Here is a 27763-nt window from a genome sequence, read left to right on the forward strand (position 1 = left end):
TGCACTGAGTTCTCTCTCTCTCTCGCTTTCGCTCTCTCGCTCTCTCGCTTTCGCTCTCTCGCGTTTCATCTTCAAACACTGGGTATTGGCATTTTATGTATAAAATATATGTATATATTTGACTTTATCTGATTTTCAGATTCATTTTCTTTGAATTCAGTTTTCTTTCATGTGATGTTATTATTGTACTCGTAACTAAAATGTTTTTTCATCACAAATATCTTAAATAGATAGCTGATATAATGTGTAATCCTCTAAGCCAGTAAAGGTTGAGTTAAGTTTATATTTGGGGTTTGAGGTTGTTCTTTGTCAAACTTCGACTTCCAACGTGATATCTTGTTTTCAAGGTTCTTATTACTGGTGCGTTCAAGAAACCATCCAGATCCAGTAATAGTTTATCGGGGCTAATAATAATGACATCCAATTAGCACATTGTAATTATTTCATCACCAAGAGAGGATCTTGATTGGCTCGCTGAAATATGTGTATGTGTGTATGAGTGTAAGTGTGAATGTGAAGCATCACACTGATTTGGAATCTCCCTCCACATGTTCCTTCCCTTGTGGCTTCCCTCTCTCTCTCTCACTTCCAGGACACAGTTGTGTTTATTCTTTGTCACTAAGGAAGCACACTTCCTCCTCAAATGGTCCCTCCCAAAACCTCTCTGGAACCCAAAGGGGGCCACACAAAGCTAATCTGCCTCCACAGGCACGGCTGTTTACTCACACACACAAAAACACATCTGAGATGGAGGGATGCACACACACACACATATAGAATACATGTGGTCAAATCTGTTACTTGTGGACATGTGTGTGTGATTGCATGTGCACACGGTCTCTCAGTCTGCATCCTCTCACCTCCTCGCTGCATCAATCAATGTCCACCCTCTAATGAGGACGAAAGAACCGACTCGTTAAAGCACCTCATTCTCCCAGCAATAGAGCCCAGTGAAGGACTGAGTGGTAGAGGGAGGGAGAAAAGAGATAGTGGTAATGAAATAGAGAGAAACAGAGAAACAGATTAACATATGGAGAGGAGAAAAAGGTGTGACAGAGGCACTGCTGGCGAGAGAAGGACCCGAGATACAACCGTTAGTGAGAGGGATGGAGGATCGACGGAGACATGAAGAGCTGGAGCGAAAGACAGACGGACAGACGGAGGGGATGAGAAATCCTGAGGCAAAGGAGAGGGGCTGGCGGGGGGTTCACATGGATGCTCGTTTCATTGGTGCAGACCTCCTCCGTGGCAAATGGAGAAATCGCCCAGATTTCCTCTTTTCATGTGCTGTGTTTCTGATGTGGAGCCAATCTGTCTGCCTGGCCAACACTCAAAACACCCATATTCTCTCTCTCTCTCTCTCTCTCTCTCGTTTGTTGAAAGCCCCTCCTGCTCAATGCCGGCACGATATTTTGAGCTGGTTTCTTACAATCCCATCGACCACATCCTGCCACGTTGCTGTCACACATTTCCCTTTTGATAACCACATCAAATCTGCTCCTAAACTAGGAACACTGTTCATATTGTCTCCCTTATCCACATGTTAAAGTAATATTCAACTTCTCTGCCTATCTAGCTTTTATTTTAAAAAGCCTTTAGTCTTTCATGTTGCCCTTCTTTTCAGACCTGCTTTTCCCTGCATTTGGAGTGGTGTGTTGTGGTGTAAGTGACAGGGCTGCTGTGTGTGTGTGTGAATAGAGGGGGAGTGGATGGGAGGTGAACACACACTGATCCGGACGGATGGCGTCGGGCCTGAGACAGAAGCACTGTGCTTGAGGATTAACCGCTGTTTAAGCCCTTGAGTCTGGGGCTGCTGTGTGTGTGTGTGCGTGTGCCTGCGTGTGTGTGTGTGTGTCATGCATATGTGCGCTTGCACGCCGATGCATCCGTGCAGCGATGTCACGCTGAAAACAATGGCCAAGCTTTGAGACAAGAGAAGCAACAAGAGACATGAGAGAAGAAAGAGAGAAGAGTCAAATATAGAAATGATGAAGGAAGGATCCGGAAGGGACTAACTAGCACAGGCTCCGCCCTTTACTGGACTGAGTAACACTTCCCTCACATCACAAGCACGCTTTCTCCCACTGGAATAAGCATCGCAGCCTGCTCAGTGTCCCCGCATGGGCTCTGGTGAGGGAAGGGTCCCTTTGAGCCTATGGGGTGCTCCTCTTTGGAGGCGTTGTCTTTCAAGACAACTTCAAGTTGTAGTGGCATCCTGGATCATGTCGATCTTATGTCACGGCAGGGCGAGCCTTCATCCGGCTTCATCCAGTTAGGATGCAGGTTATGATAATGTCACTCTGGTACGGAGCTCTCTGCCGACGGAGCCCTGACGCTCTCATGCCACTTGCTGAAGAGGAATAGCTGAGTCGTGTTGCCGCCTCATTAACTGTGGGGTCCACACATTCTCGGATTGGCACGTCTTCATCAGCCAACTACCCGTGTGCTATTTTTCAGTGGGTGAATGCGTGCTATGATTGGAGGAGAGAACTATCCCGGGCTCCGCCTATGCTTAAAGAACTAGCGTTACAATATTGAAACTCAAGAGGCAAACATATGTATGAGTAATGCAGGGTGAGCCTCTGTTGAGAGTGTGTGTGTGGGGGGGGGGTTTAAGCCGATTTCAGCTCACTTATCTTTGAGGCAGCAGTGTGGGTGCCTGGGGCCTCCCTCTAGCTTCCCCCTCTCTTTTCTCTTCTTCAACCCCATACCAAGGAGCCTGTTCATTTCTTTGGGATCCAAGATGCTCATCACTGTTACGCATGCATGCACACACAGATGTCTGCTTACACATTCATAAATTCACAGTGTGAAGCTGTACATGTGTGATAGATTTGTCTGGACACAAATGACACACTCACACAAACAACCATAGACACACACACACACACCTTGTTGCCACCATCCATCAGGGCCGTCCCCGGTGTGTCCCGTTGTTCCCCGTGGCCAGCAGGTGTCACAGAGGGAACTTGGCTCATACTGAGCTGTTGGCAGCGGACCCGGCTGTCCCCGTGTCAAACACACAGACACACTAGGGCTCACACACCGCCGGGACAGAAGTATGAACTCGTTAATGCACACACGTACACACAAAGAGTAGGTGACACACACACACACACACACACACAGAGCTGCGGGCGTGCCTCCGTTTTCTGACAGGCTGACAGAGGGCTGCTGGCTCGACGCCCACACAACGGTGCAACCCACTGGCCTTCATGTCCATCAATCTCTGTAACAATAAACATAAGCACACACATGAGCCCACTGGCACACACTATGCGTGAAGAGGAGGAGAGCGGCGAATCAAGCATTGTTCTAGTGGTAAATATAGAAAAATAAATAGTATGATAAAGTGTTTATATATGACCTAACAAGTTACCATTCTTCTAAAAATGTGGAACAACTCTCAATTCTGAATATATGGAGGATTAAGTCAATTTAAAAAAGCATGACACTTTTGCGATATGGCAGCAAATTAAATAGTAATTATAAAAACGAACGGGATTAACACATAATATGAGATCCATGTCTGAGGACGCTGTTCTGCACCAGCCAATGGCAGAGTGATAACAACGAGGCCATTCAGTCATGATATCAGGCAATCAGCAAGAACTATAGACCTGCACTGTGTGTGTTTGTTTATTTGTTTGCTTGCTTGGTTGGTTGGTCAGGTCATTAGCATCAGGCTTTGTTTTTAAGGAGTGTGCAAGAGAGGAATTTCATCTCAGAGGCCAGAGGTCCGATGTGATTATAATAATTATAATAATAATATACACTTTTATTAATCCCCAAGGGGAAATTAGTTCTCTGCATTTAACCCATCCTTAGTTATTATTATAAATGTACTGTAGATAAACATTGCTGATTTACTCTTGTTACTGCACTTGGAAGCCGATATTTTGTCTCACTGTTAGAAAACCCTGAAATCACGCTGTCATTAAAACATATCCCTTTATCCCCCTATCTAGTGTGTGTGTGTGTGTGTGTGTGTGTGTGTGTGTGCATGTGCACATGCGCATGTGTGTGTGTGCTGACGTGTGTATACCGTAGGCGCACTGCATGCTTGACTAAAGAGACGGATATTTTGGGATCTATGAAGTCTTGAATGGCTTGTTTGCTGTATCCTACACACACACACACACACACACACACACACACACAAGTGGCAGGTGTCCCACCTTGGCCGCTCCCCATGCAGGGTTAGAACCAGGTTAGCGGCTCCTTCATTATGTGTCGTTACTGGCTGGCTGTCTGGAGGTGAATATGGCACCGAAGCAGAGGAGGAAGCCAGGAAGCGGCCGCCGTCAAAGGCCAGACAAAAGACCATGAAAATACATCCTGCTTCATTGAGTGGAGAATATGTGGGCGGCGAAGCTCTTCCATGCACATTGCTGTGGTCAGTGTTCTTTGTTTACTCCGGAGCTTTGTTGTTGATGTTGTTTCCTTGACAAACTCTTGGCTGCAGTACAGTCAGTCAGCCTGTTCATGCAGTGTATGTGATGGGCTGACGGTCAGCAGCTGGGCAGGATGATAGAGCAGAAGGAGAGACGGACTGATTCACTGAAGTGAGAGACAATCGAGTCCCGCCTCCAAGTACATTAAATATACCATTGAAGCGTTTAAAGACTTGCATCCTGAATGTGTGGTGATCCACATCATTGAATGAGCAATGTAATAACACACTGAAATCCCAGGATGTTCAACTGTTTTTTTTTTACCATGTTAAGAAAATGATTGAATAGATAATAATGAAAACAGGATGGAAAATGTGGGGGCTAAATCCATCACACATGACGTATGTTTTGCAAAGCAAGGCGGTGAACACAGAGGCGGAGAAGTGATGGTGCCACTGAAGCGGTGTCATTGTTTCAAGTGCGAGCTGAAGGTGTACAGGTGAGGATGAACGTGTTACTTAGAAGTGAAATGGTGGTAGAAATAAAACTGTGGAAAAACCATGGCAACTTAAATTGTTCATATAATTGCTTGACTGTACATCATCTAGGTAGCGTTTTAAATAAACATTTGAGGCAAAAATGAAATCAAACCACCGGATCCACTCTGGGGTTCCTCTCCAAAACTATAGATATACACACACACACACACACACACACACACATATACACACATACTGACGAAATGCATTCAACAGCACTTTTTATACAGGTCTGTCATTGAAAATCAATCATTAGAACTGGGTGTGGTTGTAAATAGCAGATGAGAAATAAGAAAACAGTTGTGTGCCCGATCAATACAGAAGCATACGGATCGAAGAGGGTGTAGGATGTGGTCATCGGAAACTGAAAAGGCAGAACAGAGTAATCGACAGAGGGGGGGGGGGGAGAGATTCCCTCGCACTATTAAAGGTGAATACCAATGCTCTGCGTTCCAGATCAAAATGCTGGCCTCCTCTTATCCTTCTCTTCATCTCCCTTTCCTCACTCTTCCTCATTCCTTTCCTCACCTCGTCTCCTCCTACTTTCTGGGAGAGTTGTCTTTCTGTTACCCAGTCCTCTATCTAATCTGTGTCTCCGCTCTGACACTTTTCACCTCCCCACATACACCCTCTTCCTCAATTAAGCTTCTTCTTCTCATCACTCCTCCCCCCTTCAAAGCCCAGAATCCCCTCTGTTTTCTCTCTTTACTCTCATGGGTTGTGTGAGGAATGATCCGCACTCGCGCTTTCTCCACTATGTACCTCAAGCCTTTCTCTCTTTATCTCTCTCCCTCCCTCCCTCCCTCTCTCAACTGAATATGAGGGAGTGTATACATTCAGTAGCCCAGCCATCTCTAAATAGCCCATAAATCATTGAGGCATGGGGGGGGGCAACCAGTGCAGAACTATTAAGACAGCTGAACCCCACTCATCATTGTCCCGCTCTCTTTCACTCTGCCTCTGTCCCTCATCTGGACCGACTAGAGCACAATAGACGATCCAGTGTCAATACCTGTCTTGTGTCAAAGTCTTTTTTCCTGGATCTGACCCATCACCTGCAATTCTCTCAAATCTAACTCATTATCATGTAACCCACACCTGTAGCAGTAATCGAACAAGATCAGGCTGGCTGTAATCAGAATCAGAATCAGAAACAGTTTTATTGCCAGGAATGTTTGCACAAACGAGGAATTTTTTTTGGCGGAAGGTGCAACATTTAGACATGACAAACAACAATCAACACGACAGCAACAGTGAACTTAAGTATCAGAAAGGTAAGATAAAGATAAAGATAAAGTGCTCAGACAACAAATAATGTTAAAGTGTTTAGGTGTGTGCTTCAAGTGATGTGTGTTTTAGTTAAAAGTGTATGTTACATGTGACGTGTGTTTAAGTTAAAGTGCATGTTAAAGTGGCATGTGTGTGGAGGAGGCCTCAAGTTAAAGTGTATGTTAAAGTGACGTGTGTGGAGGAGGCCTCCAGGAGGGAAGAAGAAGGAGGAGGAGGAGGAAGAGGAAGGAGCGGGAAGAAGGAGGAGAGAGGAAGGAGGAAGAAGAGGAGGTAGTCCTGGGGGTGACAGAGTCAGTCAGTGGGGGACCCGGGCTTCATTGATGAGCCCGACTGCCGACGGGAAAAAGCTAATAAAGGCGTATTGACTTATTATAATAGGAGTTACTGGTTAAGCAGTATGAAAACTGAAACTTGATATATTTCAAAAATCATTTAAATAAATGTATCCAAAATAGGACAGATTAATTCATAATAAATGATGATTTACACTTGCAGTACAAAACCGCACAGATTGTACAATGTCCTTTTCTACTGTGAACCAAAAAATGCTCCTCCTCACCAAGCCCATCCGTGAGACGCGTGTCTCACTGCGAGGAAGCCGACATGTTGAGCTCAGCCAACAGACGGATTATACTCCGTCACTGTGATGCATGGCTTTCTTTTCCCAGTTTTCTGGATGTGCTACGTAGTCACTCATTGGTATTCATTGCTCCTAAATGCCTCTATATGACGGCCCTTTTATTAGGCTACGATGCTAACGTGATGTTCTCCCCGCCTAGCTAATCCCTGCGTGGGTGGAGGATGGGGAGCCATAATGCCAAACCCTTTATTGAGCGGTTAGAAGCAAATAAATGAACGATGCCGTTTGCTTGTACGAACAAGATCTCAACAGGTGCTCCTGGCAATCCAATGTCGTATTTTGCTCTCGCGCTCAGTGTTATTCATCTGTTCTATTTCCTTGTAAGTAGCTCTCCAAAAACCTTCAAGCAAGAAACTTGCGACTATGGCACACAGTTCCATAAACCCCAACTGTAGTTTAATCTTTTGCTCAAAACAGTTAAAACACACACACAAACTAAACAGTACAAACAGCACTGGGGAATGAGACCAACAGGGTGTAAATACACAGGGAAGGTGCAGGTGATTGGACACTGGGGAACGAGACACAGGTGGACACAATGAGGGCGGGACTAGCAATCACACAGGTGGAAACAATCAGGACCAGGGCAGACAATCACAGGGACAGGAAATGCAGGGAAACAGAGGACACGAGACAGGGACTTCAAAATAAAACAAGACACAAAAACTCCAGATCATGACATAAAGAGAAACAGAGGACAGAAAAGCTCACGCCATTATCTCTTTCGCTTTTCAAACAGATGCTCTGCTTGTCAGCTTGGGACAGACAGACTAATACATTGGTCTGGATGTGTCAGGGGTATGCAAATTCATATTCATTTAAATATGTGCTTCTCATTCTCAAATCATGGCGTGCACCCCCTGACACTGCAGCCGGCCCATCTGCGAGTACAATACATATTCATATAGACTCACTCAGTGTACAAACAATCCTCAGATATTTCTGTGCCTGTTCTCTTTCCTCCCTCCTCTCTCTTTCGTTTCACGCTCATAAGTGCACAACCATATTAAGACTCTTACGTCGAGTCATGGGAGTATGATTGGGAACAGGAAGCGAGATTACTGATATTGTTTAATTTCCCTGGAGTGAACTGCGTCAGACGAGCCCAGAAGCATATGGCCGCCCGCCTGTTGCATAACGTGTGCTTATGTCGACCAACGTGCACTCATTTGTTTGAGTGTATTTTAATTTATTTTATTCAGATGGATATTTGTCAGACTATTTGGCCAGCTGCCTCCATTGTCTGTGTCTTGTCAGTTCTGTGTGTAAATGGTCAGCTTTACCCGAGCCTCTCTGCCACCCGTGTCTTCCTGTACAGCGCGTGTCCCATAGGACCCGCATGATTGATATGTCAGGCAGTTTGCTGGCCACCTCTCAGGACCGTACGCTACTCAGGTCTCGCCCTTTTGGTCCAAGAGCGACTGATTTGTCGAGCAGCTCCTCCAGACGTCTTTTTATTTGTGCACCCCCGCAGGGCCTCTCGTGTGCAACCGACCGAGTGCTCTCAACTTACCTCACAATATGGATGATGAATGTGACGTATTCTCTCTTTTTTCTTTTTCTTTCTTTGCCCCACTTTTGTAACTGTCTTGATTTCCCTCTCTCCCTCACCATCTCTGTCTCTGAATCTCTTATTAGATTTTGACGGAGGGAACTGGCGTGCAGAGTTATGATTTGCCTCAAAAATAGTCGCTCGTTCTGCAACCTGTCAAAGAGACTTATCGAGAGACAATAACACAACGATGATAAAACGAGCGTGTGTGTGTGTGGTGGTTGGGTGTGTAAAGAGAGCACAAATAATCAAAGCACAAAAGTAAACGAGTGTTTTAGAATAACTACAAATGGCAAACAGAATTGGGAAGACAAGCAAGCAAAGGTCACTGGGGTCAATAAATAAGAGCCGGAACATGGAGGGCCAATGCTTATTACTATGTTTAAAAAGTACCAATGCCGAGATTATTTATCGTGGAGGACTCTGAAGATGCTCTGCAGGTTGAGTACCCTAACTGAGTCATAGATAAGTAGGAGACTGTAGGTGGGTCCGCCACATAATGCCGTCTCTCGCATTCAGAGTCAAAGACAGTCAGAAAAAGAGACGAAATCGATGGACCAGCTCATTAAACATAACACACACTCTCTGTTGTGCCTCTCCCTTCTCTTTTCCAACCTTTAATCTGCTGCCACATATTGACAATATCAGCTTTCACGCTGCTGCTGCCTCCTCCTGCTCGCACTGTAACATTGAGGAAATACTTTTGTACTGAATCCTCACAGTTCGGCTGTTGATGCTGAGGAGGAGAGTCTCTGTGGAATAACACGAGACTGATACAGAAGCCTTTTTGGCAGAGATTATATGTATATGTATACACACACACACACACATATACGGGCGTGCACTCATCTGAATCTATTATGATGTTGTCTAGCACACACACACACACACACGCATGCAGATATCTACATTTAAAGAGCGACTGATTGTGAACCAGTTCCCAAATAAATCTAGGCTGAACTTCAATAGTGTGTCTCGATTTGTTTCTCGTCACCCTGTTCTCTATATAAACACCTGAAAAGTGGTGCAGATCTCCCCAAAACACACACACACACACACACACAAGCACGTACCAACATACAAACTTATCTTAAAGTATCGTCCAGACAAGAGTGTGAGCTCTTGTAATGAATATGCATTGCCGACCTATGGTGCTGTTGCCTATGGGAAGGCTACAGAAACACACATACACTTGTAGACACACACATCACACACAGCCCACTGGGAGGACTAACACACAGAAATGAGGACTGCTCAATCACTATGGTTACAAAGATGGGACCCAGAGAGAGGACGGCCAGCACCGAGGCTGGAGGCAATTGACACACAAACACACCACATACACACACACACACACACTGTATAGTTGTGTCCCCATTCCACTTCATCTTTCACTTCATTTGTGAATAAAAGTTTATGAGTTGGCATTATATGGTATTGCACAATACATTCTCACATTACATTGTCTCAATTATTGCTATCAATCGATTTTTTGGATTGACCCAGAAACAGCAACGTCACATATGATCTTTGACCTTTAACACTCTTTTGCTGGTGCTATTTGTTGTTGTTTTAAGTTTTATTTTTGTTGTTTTCCCACATGCATTTTACCACTAAAATGATTCAGTGATTTAGCTGATACCTTTCTTTCTTCCATTCAGATCCTAACTTGAGCTTTTTCTCTGAATTGTCCATCCCTGCCCTGGCCTGTATGTCTCTGTGTCTGTAACTGAGCCATTCGGCCCTATAGAATATGGCCTCTGGCAGCATGACAGACAGAAACTCTTTTCTCTTCACTCTATAAAGTTTAATTGTCTCTTTTCTCATCAGGGAATTGTAGTCGAGATAGCATTAAAGTGGACGATATAGCTTGACAGGGAGAGAATATATCACCTTGAGGAAGGGTATTGGGGCGGGGGCAAGATGTTTTAGGACTTTACTTTTCTGTTTTCATTCACACACTGTATTATTACCTTGTGTGGTTAAATCCCATCACAGACTATAACTCCTCTCACTTCTGCGCTCTCTTATCTGCTCCTTCTGCTTTCCCATCTCTCCGTCTGTCCCTGGCCGACCCCCGAAGGGACGTACGTTGTCATCCCTCCCATCTCAGAGGGCTCCGCAGCCTGACAACCCGACAGCCCTTTTGTCCCCTGGGGGGCCTGAGGGTGCTGCAGGAGCAAGTAGAGAGATACATATAGGCCCGAGGAGTGAAACGGGAGATGGGAAGAGATCTGGCTGTGATTGTGGCCAGAATGGAATCCAAGATGGACCATGTGGTGTGCAAGCACTTCATGTATCTGCGCGGGAATGATGTTTACACATTGGCATGGCAGTACGATCCAACTGTGTGTGAGCTGAGGTCACCCAGTATGTGACTCTCAGTGAGCACGGTTTACTATTCTTAGCATGGAGACTAGACACTGAAATATTAGCCCGTCTGTTCATTGGGCTGTAGCTACACCTGTCTGTACTGGGTCAGAGGCATACATAGACACAAAGAGAGCGAGAGAGCCTCGTTGTATGAATGTTCTCATGAACCGCATCGTTTTTTACATCGATTCATCGATTCTTTTCCTCTGCCTCTATCTTCTATTCCCCTCCACTTTCTCTCAGTCGCTATCAACCACTTCATTCTTCCCTAATTCGCTGCGGTCCTATGCGTCTTTCTCGTCGTTAACTTCTGCATGCGTTCATCATCATTGATGTCAAGATAAGTGATAAACGTAAGGAAAAGGAATCAGTGTGTCTTTGTGAGGTGCTTCTTCTTGGCATCTTTTCAGGGTCTTTAAAGGTGGGGATGTATATATCTATATATATATATATATATACACTACCGTTCAAAAGTTTGGGGTCACTTAGAAATGTCTTTATTTTTCAAAGAAAAGCACTGTTTTTTCAATAAAGATAACATGAATCAAAAATACACTCTATACATTGTTAATGTGGTAAATGACTATTCTAGGTGGAAGTGTCTGGTTTCTAATGAAATATCTCCATAGTTGTATTGAGGCCCATTTCCATCAACGATCACTCCAGTGTTCTAATGGTACATTGTGTTTGCTAATCGCCTTAGAAGACTAATATCTGATTAGAAAACCCTTGTGCAATTATGTTAGCACAGCTGAAAACAGTTATGCTGGTGATATAAGCTATACAACTGGCCTTCCTTTGAGCTTGAAGTTTGAAGAACAAAATTAATACTTCAAATATTAATCATTATTTCTAACCTTGTCAATGTCTTGACTATATTTTCTATTCAATTTTCAATTCATTTGATAAATAAAAGTGAGTTTTCATGGAAGACACGAAATTGTCTGGATGACCCCAAACTTTTTAACGGTAGTGTATATATATATATATATTTCCCAGCAGACATTCTAAAGCAGAAAAAGCATGAGTGGACTTGTTAGCATTAATGGTGGCTGCATTTTAGGGCCTTGGTTTTGTGCATAGCTAACCGTGACATGTAATAGGTCAAAATGTGTGGAGGGTTTCTTTGTGGGCGTTAAAGCTCAATTAAAAGGAACGGTGAGTCATCCCACTTGTTCACAGAGTTTCCTAAAGCACCAATAGTGATGGCGGCTTTACATTGTTACATATGGATCTCAAGGTATTCACAAGATAGGTGTTAGAAGATGTCACAATATTTGAATGTGTTAACTTCTCTCTATATGTCTTTGCAGTGGTATACGATTGCATCGACGGTTGATAGAGCATGTTATCTCTAGCGCCATCTCTCATCCCCTATCCATCCTGACATCCTGCTTTTCATCCATCACTGCCTCCATCCTCACAAATAACTTTCTCCCAATCCTTTATATCTTCATGGCGCCTCTCTGCCATGCATGTTTCCCCTCATAGATCCATCTCTGTGTTCACGGTATCTCCAGTTTGTCGGGGAGCAGGTGGCGACGACAGCTAGAGACCCAGCAGCAGATGAAATGAGTCTGCCCAGACCAAATGGGAAGGTGTGGCCTTGTCGTCAGAACGTGACATGACAACCGGGCTTGAGCTGCCAGACAAAACCAGTCAAGTGCAAAACTAATCCACCTATCCATTTGTCTGGGAGCAGCAGAGGCAGACGGAGGTGGCAGAACTGTGCTCCGTGTTATGAGTATTGCCACCGTTTTGTGTTTCTCGCGGCGACGGAGGCCAGAATTCACAGCCCATTTGTACGGCGCTCTGTCTGTCTCCAAGCTGTTTCAGGTTGCACAGACATGCTGATAATTAGACGAAAAAAACGTTCCTGCATCAGTAGGTGTTGTGTGTGTCTGTATGTATATGTGTGTGTGTGTGGGGGGTTTCAAACCCGGTTGCATTTTATGAGCAATAAGCAGTTGTTTGTGATCCTCTGTGGATGCATAGATAATGTGTGTCTGAGTCAGCAGGATAGCCTGTGTATCATCAAACTGTGCTCAGGGTAATCAACTGAAAGGCGGTGAGAATAGAGGTGAAAGATAAAGCCGTGTTGGGAAACACATATACACAAATGTACACATCGAAAACCAGAACATCATGTCTCCATCTAATATCAATCTGAATTTATACTTTAACACCTTCCGTGTGATGAAAAAGCGAACCAAACTGTGTGATATATTTGCATGACTTAAGCATCTATCTCCTTCCCTTTGTCCTTCTGACAGAAGCACCCAGATAGTTTAAATGTTAATGAGTTGGATCAGTATAATTATGTCACCTGAGCGAGCCTCATCAATCATGGTTTCATATGGAATACTATAATGCTGACGTGAATACAGACGCAATGCAAATTAAGAGTCATGATGCCCATAGCTTTAAAAAACCCGCTGTGGCTCTTTGTAGCTTGTGCTGGATAATGTGTTCCTCATCCTTCCTCCTGACACGCTTCGAGACTCAAACATGTGTTCTTCTTTCCTTCGTTTGAACTCTGCTTTGAATGTGCTGCTCTCCAAGCATTTCCTTCTCGCTGCAACTGTCTGTCGTTTCTTTCTTCAGTGTCTGTCTCGGTGACAAGGAGACAGGTGTTGTTCCACACGCACTACACACACACACACACACACACACACACTAGCAGTGGTCCTCGAGTATCATTCGTTGTTCCTATGACAATGTTGTCGCTCACATCTAGATGTTAGATTAGATGGGTTGAACCACGATGGCAGAGCATACTGCGTCCTCTTTACTGTTGCTCTGAGTGTGTGTGTGTGTGTGTGTGTGTGTGTGTGTGTGTGTGTGTGTGTGTGTGTGTGTGTGTGTGTGTGTGTGTGTGTGTGTGTGTGTGTGTGTGGGCGTGGATTACTCATGTTGTGGAGACATAAATCTGTTGACAGTCACATTGTGTGGGCAAAATCCAATTCCCAATAATGTAAATTACATTTCCCACTTAGGGTAAGGGTTAGGATTATGCAAGTAGCGGTTATGGTGATGAAAGCATAAAAGAAAATATAATATAATGTTTTAAACACACACAAAAGTAGCCTCAGTTTTCTGGGCTGACCAATGGCAGGACTACAGTCGGGTGGCACCCCAATGCCGGCAACAGGCTGCTGCACTCTGCCTCTTTGGACTGGCAGGCTTCTTATGACACTCCCCAGTAGGAAGTCAGCTTTACATCTCTAAAATAGTCATTGAGCCCTGCCTGCTCTATTTTAAGGAGAGGATGTCTCTCTTCAATATATCATGGCAGATTGGAATCGGATGGTAAATTATATATATATATATATATACATATATATGAGATTCTTCATAAATAGCTAATCGTGAATAAGGTTAAGGAATTGTCCTACCAAATTATTAATAGATATTAGCCTGCCAATCACGAATGCAGAGGCAGAAACACTCCTGTGAGGAATATTCAGACACAGTTTTACAGCTCTTTTGGCAAAACTCTTTCTCCAAGAAATGCTGTCAATACCTAAGCTGATATATCAATTTGTCATTAATTAGATCTTAAAAAGACTGAACATTATTATTGGAAAATGTGGTGGTGCGTTTCTTCAAAAACTAAGAAAAGAAGACACCAGTTTGTATAATACATTTGATCGGGATGTTGGCAACATCTTTTCTAAATACAACAATTAAAAATGTCTTTTGTTGTTTTCATAAGGAATGTCGAGCAACATGTGAAACTATTTTCTAATTCAACTTACAATAAGGCTGTTAAGAATATCAACATGTTTTCTTTTTCGTTGTTGTTTCGTGCCATATTCTCCTGTCTCTTTTGTTATTGTTCTTTTTGTATATCCGCTGTGTACTGAATTTGTATTGCGTGTTCATTTGGTTCATACAAAAAGAAAGAAAGCCTCTGGTGTAAATGTGAGGTTGATGCCCACTGAGAAAAGCCCAGAAATAACAGCAACGCAGTCAGGAGTGTGTACCCTGGTATTTCGATCGCTGTTAGCTGATAGCCAAACACGCAGTCCAAAACAATAAACACCAAGCAAACTGTTTTCCCCGCTGTCTCACTCGTGGTAAAGAGTCGTGAGTGAGGAGTCAGCAATAAATCAATTGCAGTATCAAACAGGCAATAACAGGTGTTCAGAGAAAGTGTGAGTCACTGAAACCTCGATTTAACCATGAACAAGCACCCAAAATATGATGACGTATTTTTTTGTGAACGTGCCCCACTGACGAGCTCGTGGTCACCGCTGTGCCACTGGATCAGCCATCGCCATGTTGAGAGCCATGTGGAGGCCCGAGATATGCTCTTCACTCCTTTGAAACTGGTGGCTTTAACATCAAAATGATATTTACAGGACTGTCTCAGAAAATTAGAATATTGTGATAAAGTTCTTTATTTTCTGTAATGCAATTAAAAAAACAAAAATGTCATGCATTCTGGATTCATTACAAATCAACTGAAATATTGCAAGCCTTTTATTTTTTTTAATATTGCTGATTATGGCTTACAGCTTAAGAAAACTCTAAAATCCTATCTCATAAAATTTTAATATTTCCTCAGACCAAGTTAAAAAAAAGATTTATAACAGCTGAGTGTTTGTCAAGGCTCAGGAAACCCTTGCAGGTGTTTCGAGTTAATTAGACAATTCAAGTGATTTGTTTAATACCCTACTAGTATACTTTTTCATGATATTCTAATATTTAGAGATAGGATATTTGAGTTTTCTTAAGCTGTAAGCCATAATCAGCAATAAATCAGAATAAAAGGCTTGCAATATTTCAGTTGATTTGTAATGAATCCAGAATGCATGACATTTGTTTTATTAATTGCATTACAGAAAATAAAGAACTTCATCACAATATTCTAATTTTCTGAGACAGTCCTGTATATTATACGATCATTTGATTATTCAGGGAAGTACTTTTAGGACCAGCGGGTCCACCCACCAGTGGAAACACTACTTACATACAAAAAACTTAAATAAACATTTCATGTATGGTTGCTGTAGTTAAAGCAGGTAACCAGTTCACGCTGGTTGTGTTCTCTTATCAAATCACAATCTGATGAAAATACATAATCCAGATTTCTTCCTGCTGTAAAATAGTTACTGACATACTAATCGTTCACAGGAGCACCACTGAGCCCAATAATGTGCTGCGATGTTCCTCCTTAACCTGTTTTCGTCTTTTCGTGTGTCGGTGTGTGTTTGTGTGTGTGTGTGTGGCAGTTGATCTCAATGCTTCAGTCCCATTTCCTTCTCCTGTTAACTAGTGTTCAATGACAGTTGAGATTAACTGAATGTAAAACACACGGCGGCTTCGTCACAGAAGTGTGCGCACATGTGTTTACAAGCGCTATATTTAATTATCTTGCGTACGTGCATCTTCGCATTTGTGCGACACGTGTATCGTATGCAGCAGGCCTCATCTTTTCCTAATTAGTGTGTGATCGATCGCTGGTTGTTGTGACGCTGAGCTCGGGGAGCCGTGTGAGAGCAGGAGAACGGTGACATTTCAGCGGACAGGGATTACTGCGTTGACCTTATTGTTGTCATTAGAATTCAGCACCAGCTCCCCAAACGATGACCTCACCTTGTTCACACTGTGCCGGAATGCTAGAGGTCGTTCACCACCCGTTCTTCTCCTCCACTCCTCTCTCTTTTTCTCTCTCTTTTTACCTCCGCTGCTCATTTCTGAAATATTCTCTCTTTCTATCTTCCACAAGCATGGCTGCATCTTGCTTTTGAATTATTGCCACATCCATCGAGACATGATCACTGAACTCTTGCTACACTCTCATCTCAGGATTATGTATCACTCAATGTGCAACTTCTGTTATAGCTTTCTCTTGCTTTTACCTGTGTGTGTGTGTGTGTGTGTGTGTGTGTGTTTCGCTGTCTGTGTGCACACTTGACAGAACAAGAGCATAAAGCGATATCTGTGACAGCTGTTTGTGACTTTTCAACGAGCCAGTGTTACGAACTCAGACACTTAGGAAGTAGGACCCAATTGCACGACCCGGGAGACAGAGATAAAGTATTTGTAAGTACTTTATTCTTCGGTTCTGCAGTGAACAAAATGAAAGCGCTCACGTAGTGAGGGATCAAAAACTTTTCAAGAGCACAAAATAACCCGACCTGATCATGGCAAAAGACCAGACGAACTGACAAGGAACACTGGGAGACAGGGGAATTTAAGCACATGGTAACAAGACACAGGTGGGACCAATCAGGGCGGGCTGTCACTGATGAGTATAGGAGACAGGTGTGATGACAGGTGAAAACAATCAGGAAGCCTGGAATGAGAGAAAGCGAACATAAATGACATGAACCTCTCTAGCATATCTGTCGGTGCACAACAGTACCCCTCTAGGGCCAACTCCTGATGGCCCAGGCTGATTGTAAAAGTCGTGGATAAGAGTCTTGTCTACGATAAATGAAGCAGCTATCCAGCTTCTAGCCTCAGGACCGTAACCCTTCCAGTCTACCAGGAATTGCTTGCCCTCCCTATTACGGACCTCCAGTAGCTTACGGACCTTGTAAACGTCACCCCTTCAAAGAACTGGGGCGGTGGAGGGGCTTGAGGCGGGAACAAGTGTGCTCACACACCGGCTTGATTTTACTAACGTGAAACGTTGGGTGCACTCTCAAGGTCCTGGGAGTTGCAAGCGTGACGCCGGGTTGATGACTCTGGATACTGGAAACGGACCCACAAATCTCGGAGCCAGTTTCTTTGAGGCGACATGGGTGGTAAGTCTTTGGTAGAGAGCCAAACCTTTTGGCCTGGACTGTAGGAGGGAGCGACCCTGCGATGAGCGTCCGCAACAGCCTTCATCCGAGCTGAACTGGAGAAGAGACTGGCGAGCACCAGCCCAAACTCTGCGACAACGTCTGATCATGGCATGTGCCGATGGAACCATCACCTCTTCCTCGTTGTTAGGGAAAGTGGAGGCTGGAAACCATTGACACAATGGAATGGAGAGAGACCTGTGGCCGCCGTAGGAAGGGTATTGTGGGCAACCTCGACCCATGTGAGGTGGTCACTCCAGGTGGTCTGGTTCCGGGAGACGAGACAACGCAGCGTAGTCTGGAGTTCTTGGTTCGACTGTCCATTTGACTGAGGGTGATATCCTGATGACAGGCTGACGGTGGCACCTATGAGTCGACAAAACTCTTTCCAGAAGGCGGAAATGAATTGTGGACCCCTGTCGGAAACAATGTCATTAGGGAATCCATGGATCCTGAATACTTGATTCATCATGACCTCTGCGGTGACTTTGGCAGAGGGAAGCTTGGTCAATGGGATGAAGTGAGCCATCTTTGAAAATCGATCAACCACTGTTAGAACCGTAGTCTTGCCTCTGGATGAGGGAAATCCTGTCACAAAATCCATCGAAATGTGTGACCAAGGACGATGGGGAATCGGCAGCGGCTGGAGCAAGCCCATCTTAACTTGAGATGAGGTCTTATTACATGCACACACCGGACAAGCCGCTACATACTCGGCCACATTTTTCTTCATGGATGGCCACCAGAAACGTTGTTGAATCCTGAACATTGTTCTTGCTACTCCCGGATGGCACGAAAGCACAGATGAGTGAGCCCAGTGGATGACCTTGGAGTGTAGAGCCTCCGGAACAAACAGCAGATTGTTGGGACACTCGCTAGGCGCTGGATTCATGACATTTGCCTCTTTAACGTCTGACTCCACTTGCCAGGAAAAGGCTCCGATCACCCGGTTAAGTGGAAGGATGGTCTTGGGCTCTACCGCAAGTGGTTCGGGATCGTAAAGACGAGACAAAGCATCGGGTTTTTGATTCTGAGACCCGGGACGAAAAGAGAGTGTGAAGTTGAATCTACTAAAGAAAAGTGTCCACCTGGCCTGACGGGAGTTGAGACGCTTAGCCTTTCTTATATATATTCTAGATTCTTGTGATCTGTCCAGACTAAAAACGGTTGCTCTGCACCCTCTAGCCAGTGTCTCCATTCCTCGAGGGCAGCTTTTACAGCTAACAATTCCTTGTTTCCCACGTCATAATTCCGCTCTGCCGTTGTCAACTTCCGCGACAGGTAAGCACATGGATGCATCTTGTTGTCTTCTGCAGAACGTTGAGACAGTACTCCTCCAATTCCCTCATTGGAAGCATCCACCTCGACCATAAACTGGCGCTGGGGATCTGGAATGGTGAGTATGGGAGCTGATGTGAATCTATCTCTGAGAAGTTTGAAAGCAAGATCCGCCTGGGGGGTCCACTTGAAGGAACCTTAGGAGAAGTCAGAACATGCAGAGGAGCAGCAACAGAACTGAAATTCCTAATAAACTTCCTATAGAAGTTAGCAAATCCTAGGAACTGCTGAACCTTTTTCCTGGAGTGGGCCACTGGGATACTGCACTGACTTTCGCAGGATCCATTTGGATATGATTAGGTGAGACTATGTATCCTAAGAAAGACACCTCTTCTGTGTGGAACTCGCACTTCTCTGCCTTGACATATAGCTGATTATCCAGTAGTTTCTGCAAAACTTGGCGGACATGGTTAACATGAGATTTAGCGTCTGGGGAGAAAATCAGTATGTCATCCAGATACACAAACACTGAAATATTCAAGAATTCCGCAAACCTCATTCACAAAAGCTTGAAAAACAGCGGTGCATTGCACAGTCAAAAGGCATTACCAAGTACTCATAGTGACCATTCTGAGTGTTGAATCCAGTCTTCCACTCATCCCTTGTTTTATTCTAACCAAGTGATATGCATTTCTTAAATCCAACTTGGTGAATATCTTGGCCGTTGAAGCAGTTCAAAAGCAGATGACATGAGTGGCAGAGGATAGCGGTTCTTCACCGTAATGTCATTTAGTGGACTGTAGTCTATGCAAGGTCTCAGAGACCCGTCTTTCTTTCCCACAAAGAATCCGCTCCGGCTGGAGACGATGAAGGACGGATAATCCCTGATTTGAGTGAAGAGAGATGTATTCATCCATTGCTGTTCTCTCAGGTCTCGAAATCGAGTAAAGTCTCCCTTGGGAATGGGGGCTGTAAGAGATCAATGGGACAGTCAAAATCTCGGTGAGGAGGTAGCGACAAGGCTTTAGACTTGTTAAACGCTTTTTAAATCATGGTAACAGGAAGGTACCTTCTGTAGATCAGGATAGTCAGGGTGATCTATAATGATCCTACTAGAGTCTGTTGGTGCATTAACAGGTTGCGAAAGTTTACACCTGCCCTTACAATCCTCTCCCCATTCCTTAACTTTGCCTGAAGGCCAGTCTATGAGAGGATGGTGGATCTCCAGCCAAGGAAACCCCAAAATAATCGGGTGCTGAGTCGACTCAAAAATATGAAATTACATGCTCTCGGTATGGTCCTTATTTATAGTAATCCGTATGGGCTCAGTGCAATGGGTAACTGTGAACAACAAGCGGCCGTCTAAGGCACTGGCACTAACAGGATGAGATAGCGGGACAGTTTTATCTTTAGCTGTTTGACTAGGCCCCAGTCTATAAGGCTTTCGTCAGCCCCTGAGTCTATTAACACACCCTGGTCAATGGTCTGATTGTTAATACAAATGTCTACCTGAGTAACAGGTCGAGAGGGAAGTCTGGAAACTTGCTCACCAGCGCCCCCCTTTTGACGGGTGACCCCGATCTTTCCCGGGGCATGAGGGGAGTTGATGACCGGCTGGCTGCAGTAGAAACAGCAACCCTCCCGTAGACGGCGCTGCCTCTCCTCCAGAGAAAGCCTGGTTCTTCCAAGCTGCATGGGTTCACCGGAGTCATTCGGAAGTGTAGTCCTCTGATGGTCCGGTAACATGAGCTGGAAATGCTCCGCTGGCGGGCGACCCTCGAGGCGAATTCTGGAAGCTGGGAATAACATCTCGGTTGCGTCGACGCTCCTCTCTCTTCCAAGACGGTTATCGATCCGGATGGCCACAGCGATGAGGGATTCCAGATCCCGGGTGTCTCCAGTGGAGCCAGCTGGTCCTTTATCGGTCGAAAGTCCTGTCATGAAGGCGTCACGAAGAGCCGGAACATTCCATCCGCTGTCCGCTGCTGCTGTACGAAACTCGATGGCATAATCAACCACCTGACGGTTGAGCTGACGATTTGAAACAGTCTTCTGCTGGCCTCCGTAGCAGGCGATGAGTGGTCAAAATCGCCTCAAATTCTCTATGAAATCGGCCAATGAGTAACATAGTTCGGTGTCTCTAGACCATTTTGCAGTAGCCCAGGCTGCAGCTCTTCCCGTTAAATGAGACACAATAAACGCCACTTTACCATGCTCAGATAAAAAAGCTGCTGGGTTGTGTTGAAAATGCAGATCACACTGTACCAGAAAGGCTCTGCAATTCAGAGTCTCCGGAAAATCTCTCCGGAAGAGCCAGCCGTAGCGGGGAGGAAACAGCCTGACCTGGGTCGTCAGCTGGAGTATTGACAGGCAAATTCTCAGCTGTGGATGACGTCACCGGAGGAGCAGTCTGTTGATGAGTGAAAAAATTATTCATTTGGGCAACCAGTTGTTGTATCCGTGTAGATAATTCTTCCTGAACCCCGGCCTGGCGTCCTCTCAGCTCTTGTATTTCCCGGCTGACTTTGTCCAGTCTTTCCTCGTGATGAAAAATCGTCACGCCCTGTACCGACAGAGCGGCGTGAAGCGTTCTTGGTCGGCTGGGTCCATAATGTGGTCAGTTCTGTTACGAACTCAGACACTTAAGTAGGACCCAATTGCACGACGGAGACAGAGATAAAGTATTTGTAAGTACTTTATTCTTCGGTTCTGCAGTGAACAAATGAAAGCCACGTAGTGAGGATCAAAAACTTTTCAAGAGCACAACATAACCCGACCTGATCATGGCAAAGACCAGACGAACTGACAAGGAACACTGGGAGACAGGGGAATTTAAGCACATGGTAACAAGACACAGGTGGGACCAATCAGGGGCGGGGCTGACACTGATGAGTATAGGAGACAGGTGTGATGACAGGTGAAAACAATCAGGAAGCCTGGAATGAGAGAAAGCGAACATAAATGACATGAACCTCTCTAGCATATCTGTCGGTGCACAACAGCCAGTGCACCTTTTTTTTGTGTTACCTGTGATGTGTTCTCAAATAATCTCCAAAACACATGGCCATATCCCTCCTCCATATTTTGCATTTCCCAGTGTTGCACATGCGCTGCGGAGAAGAACTGTAAGAGAAAAAAAGAGAGGGGCGAGGGTGTCCTTCAACTCTACTCTTTTTCCCGGTTGCTCCTTCTTTCTCTCGGAGGAGTTATCACGTGGTGTTTTGACTGGGATGTCTGGCAGAAGCAGGGAGAGCCTGAAAGACTAAATACAAATGTGCAAATGGAGCATTGTTACAGCTGGGCAGAGATGATTGCATATGTTGTGTCGCATCCAATGGCTTGAAAAGCAATACATGAATATGTGTTGACTTTTCAGCAGCTGAGACTTTGCTGTTTTGTTTTTCAAATGTTTTTTTATGCTAATAGTAAAAAACTAATTCCAATCACCTTCACTGTATCGGGAAGCAGCAGACATTTTAAAAGTGTTTTGTAAAGTTGGGGAAACAAACCAAAATGGGCTGTAAGGCTGCATCTCCTTAACTGAGCTTACTAGTAATGGGTGTTTCTTACGGTTGCAGCATGTGTCATTTAAAAAGACTGAGTTGTTCCAAGAATGGCGCGATGTGGGTTCTCTCTCAGGTCAGATTTAAGAAAGACATGCCGACGTGCAGTCAGTGCCATTACACACAGTGATCAACCAGGCTGCTTCAAAATAACCACACATCATGCTGCTCATCCAGACTGTAATTCATGGCATTTAATTTCCCGATTAGGTAACAGTGCATGTGCTAATTGTGTGGATCACGGTGTTGCGTCGATAACATAATGACCAGACTTTGAATAATAAATTAGAGTTTAAAAGCCATATCATCTGCCTCTAGCTGCAGAGTTGTATTGCCATCTGTTTGCAGCTCACTTCTCTGACATCAGCTGCGATATTTCAGTGGAGCTTCAGCTTCAGCTTCATGCACTCAAGAATTATTCGTCCCGATTCGCCTGTTTCCGCTGCACGTTTCTCCAGTTTTACTTTGAACAATATACCAACTTTTTAGCCAAGTGTAAAATTACTTCTATTTTTTACCACAAACCGTGCCTGTTCTTATCTGCATTTTCAATGTGGGCATAAAAAAGATGAGTGCGATTATTACAGCTTCCTTATAACAGTTGTAACTAGAACAGGCACTCGGTAGAGCGCATACCTTCGCATATCACAAGATTGGGCATTGAATTATGAACATGTTGGCATTAGTTGCATGCCAATTGGATAAAAATTGACCGCGCTATGGTAAAAAAAGATGTTGACCTTTTCATGACCTTGACCTTGACCTTTGACCCGATCGATCCCAAAATCTAATCAATTGTTCCCAGGATAATAACCAATCATCCAACTAAATTTCATGCGATTCAAGAAGATTTTGACCTTTTTTGACCTTGACCTTTGACCCGATCGATCCCAAAATCTAATCAAATGGTCCCCGGATAATAACCAATCATCCCACCAAATTCCATGCGATTCAGTTTAATGCTTTTTGAGTTATGCGAATAACACACATACAAATAAATAAATAAATACACGGCGATCAAAACATAACCTTCCACATTTTCAATGCGAAGGTAATCATGTCATGCGGCTGGTTCAGAGGATTCATTGATTGCCACATTTTTTACCGAAAACCTTTGTGTTGAATGTAGACAAACATAGACACAGTCTATCAGCACAGGCTCCCAGAATGAGGGTTGCATCTTTCTCATGCACAAGTGTATCCGCCTCTCTGTGTATTTGTGCGTGCACAGCAGCTTGTTTGTTGATGCTCACTCAATTACAATGACATCTGATGGCATGTCCAGGAGCCTCGCGGTTGAACGGCAGTGCAGGGTTGTCATTGCCAATGCACATAGACCAGGTGACTGGCACACATGTCAGGGCTTTGGCCCGGAGTGTCCCAGTAAACTGCAGGGGGGTGTAATGGCGCGCCAGCAGGAGGTGATAGTGCAGGATTGTGGATTTAGTCGCAGCGTTTTGGTTCCGCTGGGAGGAGACTGGGGGGAGACATGCACACCTCTCACACCTGTTTGATGTATCCGCTCTTCTTATCACGGCGTTTATTCCAGCGAACACAACGCGGCCTCTATGCAGCGGAGGAGAGAGGGGCGGAGAGGAGGAACTCAGTCGTTAGTGCACTGGATGCCAGGTGGTGATAATGGTATCATGGTGACAGTCGTGAGAGTGGAGGACAGCTGTGGAGCGTTGGCAGTGAAAATATAGATGGAGTGGTGGAGGGTTGGATTGCAATGGCCGCGGGGGGGCTTGAGAATTCCTCTGTCGCCTCCCACCCGCTGCCAGCTCAGTGATAACATGCATGAGTAGACCTTAGGTGAAAGAAGATGGGAAGATGAGGAGAGAGGGAGGATGGGAAAAGCAGGGCAAAATTGACAGATTGAAAGGAGAGAAGTGGTCTGAAAGCCTCCCACATCCTCCTTCCTCTCAGTTCCTCACAGAGAGGCCTGCTCAGGAGGTTAGAGTCCATTAACATTGCAGCGTGTTTAAATCAAACTAACGCAGCCCATGCTGTCTTCACCTCCGACCTTATCTCACCCTCCGACCAACAGAAATAGCAGCAAACCATAATTCTGTTTATTTACTGATGAATCAGCAATGCTTTCAAATGTGAAGCTTTAATCCCTGTGTTCCAAGTAACATCGTACAGACGTTCCGCTTGTGAACTCGCAGCGACATGCCTCTGTAAATTAAGAACAATCAGGATCCATGGAAGTGCTGCAAACGGGAAACCGACATTTCTTGCAGTGGTTCCTGAGCTGGCTAGCATCGTGTTAAATTAAGCACAACGTTGCAAAGTCACGCAGACAAACACACACGCACGCACACTTCTCACCTCTCGCACTATATTGATGTGCTGCTCGACTGTTGAGCTTTTTAATGATTCAACACGCTCTATTGTAAAGGTCCATTTGCTGTCTGACTCCTTTCGTCAGGCTGGTTCTCTCAATATCGGGCTGATGATGCCTCCCCTCCCCGTGTCTCTGCCCGGGAGCTGTGGGCTTGATGCCCTCGTGCCTATTTATTCCCAGCACCCTCCCAGCCTGCATAGAGCTTCAGAGCCTGGAGCAGAGAGACGAATAAAGGAGGTGAATGTAGAATACAAGAGACTAGAAAGCGAGAAGAATAGGGCCAGTGATTATTAAAAAAAAGACATGCAAGTGTTTCATTGACAAGCTCTGATGCGGGAGAAATGTGACGAATGAAAGGGAGCTCATGGGTAGTTCTGATGGGTGGGCGCTCATCAAGATGGAGGTGATAAGGTCCACTCCAGGTTTACCCGGTGTCAACATGGCCGAGGTAACATCCTGGCGCTTTAGTTCCTGGGCGTTTGGCACTGCCCCTGACAGGCCATACATCTCTGCAGGAGTGGCTGCTTACCATTATGGCTCTTTGGATTGCCTTTTTTGTACATTATTGCTCTTCGGTCGAGAAAATGTTCAAACCTCCAGAGGGAGATTTTCTGCAGGTGCCTTTGGATGAACTTGTTTCGTTTTAAAAGAACAAATCCTGCACACAGTGTCTCTCTGGCTCGGCATGATTTGAGTCACAAATATTTGAATTCTGCTGGATCTCTGCCTTGCCAATCCAGCTGCACATTGGTCAACATAGCAGAGGTACAACGGCGAAGCCAGTGCCAGTGGGTCTCTGCTGAATGGTTTTATTAACACATGACAGATGTAATTACAGAAACCAAACCATTGTTTCATAGAAACTCTGTAAATCTATTCATTGATTGCCTGTGGTCATGGATTAGCTCTAATTATCACTGTTGTTTTATATCATCTACTTAAAAAGGAAAGTTATTATGATTTAAACTGCTATAATCTGATTTTGTCTCCTCAATTACTTCATCATTTAGTTAATCTCTGAATGTGTCATATATCTTCTTACAAATGGGGAGTATGAATATGCTGCAGGACTGATTTTGAGAGTTAGGTTTTCACTACTTACATAATTATTATTACTGAATGTGTAGAAAAGAGGGGAACCGCTAAATGCTGCGTGGTTGTTATGCAACTGTGATAGGGCCCATTGACTTCACAATGGTTTCTTTTTGAATATCTTTAACCCCCTGTAGGAAAGAGGCTGTTAAAATCTGAAAGCCACTGTTGCAAGGATCATCATTTATCCAGTTACAGATGCTGAGGAATAGTCACTGACATGAAAAGCAATGTAATGAGAAGGGTGGCAAATAAAATTGGACTTTGAAGTCAAGGATATATTATATTACAGGGTCAGTATACAGTGTCAAGCATGCAAGAACACACCTAATGATATTAGAAAATAAAAAGCATGAAGCTAAACCTTCACCTTGAAGATGGCTGCACTTTTGGGAGACGTATAATGTATAATATGTAGTATTAGAATGTCTAAAAACAACCCGATGATATGTTGTTGAGTTGTTGACTTTTTATTATCCCAAATGTTTTCAACATTCAAACCCAAAAAAATCTGTCATTTTATTCTAGGTCAGGGCGTGTGTCATTTAGTCGCCTATCAATGGCATCGTATACTCTGTAAGTCGGCAAGCCACTCATTTGTTTACAATTTTTTGAGTATTTTTTGAGTATGATAAAACATTGCCGAGTTAAAAGACCGAAGAAGATAATGTGACGAGAGGAGAGGTTCAACAAGGGTAAATATTGGTGTGGCAATCTCAAGATGGAGAGACCTAATGTTACCCGCGGAAATTTCCTGTAAGTGAAATAACGTAACATGAACTCACTCAAGGTGACTAAATGTAATGTGACTAAAACTTGAATACATTACCTGATCATAAAATGCCTGAGTCACGTCAGATAGATTTTTGTCGGCAATGTTGGTTGCAATGTGTTTATGTAACTCTGTAATGTTCCTTCTGGTCACATGACATCTCTTGCTTCTGTCCATCCTGGAGAGGGATCCTCCTCTCTCGCTCTCCTGAAGGCTTCTTTTTTTTCTTTTTCTAATTATTTAATTCAACATCTGCATTCACACTGAAGTCATAATTGGGAGTTTTTCCTGATCCGATGTGAGGTCCTGGAACAGGGATGTCGTATGTGTACAGATTGTAAAGCCCTTTGAGGCAAATTCGTAATTTGTGATATTGGGCTATACAAAATAAACTGAATTTTATTAAATTGAACTCCAATGCCAGCAGCCAGTGCAGGAAGTAGTGTGGCCTTTTTGCAGTGAGCCAGAAACTAAAGGCAGGGTGGTGGTTGGGCTTTTGGCCGGTACGTCTTTCATGCCAGCAACAAAGATGTGCATCCCATCTTTTGTTTTAGTTGACCAAGAAGGAAGTGTTTTAAAGATGAATGAGCATTGCATGTTTGTAATCGAGGATTTTGCAGCATCACCCGACAACAACGATCTTTGTGTTGATGAGGTTGCCGTGTACTCGGCTGCTCCCCAACCTCATGACACACAGCAACAAGATTGCTGCTGGCTCCCTCTCGCTTGCCATCTTTGCAATGATGAGTTATGAGGCCACGTCTGAGTATGATGCAGTAGTAGCTCACACCTGGCAGTCCAGGAGGGATCAATAATTGATCTGAACAGTGTGCCACCACCTGCCAGGAGCCCTCAGGGTTCACACACACACACACACACACACACACACACATGTGTATTACCAGAAAACAGAGGCGCGCACACACACACAGGTCTTTTCCTCCAATTACTTTAATGATCCATACACAACCAACATGAGAAAATGGAGTTGTCACATCACTGCTGATCAGATGTCAAATTGTGCTTCAGCTCAGCAACACTCTGGAGAGCTGACAGACGACACTGAGGTCAGACGGTGCACCCAGTAGGTCATCAGCTGGGCTGGTAACAACTTTAGAGGGGGAAT

General features: G+C 44.5%; 1 protein-coding gene across 2 annotated transcripts in view; it reads left to right on the forward strand.

Moving 5' to 3' along the window:
- Nucleotides 1–27763, forward strand: part of schip1 (schwannomin interacting protein 1) — a 221671-nt gene that overhangs the window by 148135 nt on the left and 45773 nt on the right. The window lies entirely within an intron of this gene.

This window comes from Pseudoliparis swirei, chromosome 20, assembly GCF_029220125.1.
Source record: "Pseudoliparis swirei isolate HS2019 ecotype Mariana Trench chromosome 20, NWPU_hadal_v1, whole genome shotgun sequence".
In the NCBI taxonomy this organism is placed as follows: domain Eukaryota; kingdom Metazoa; phylum Chordata; class Actinopteri; order Perciformes; family Liparidae; genus Pseudoliparis; species Pseudoliparis swirei.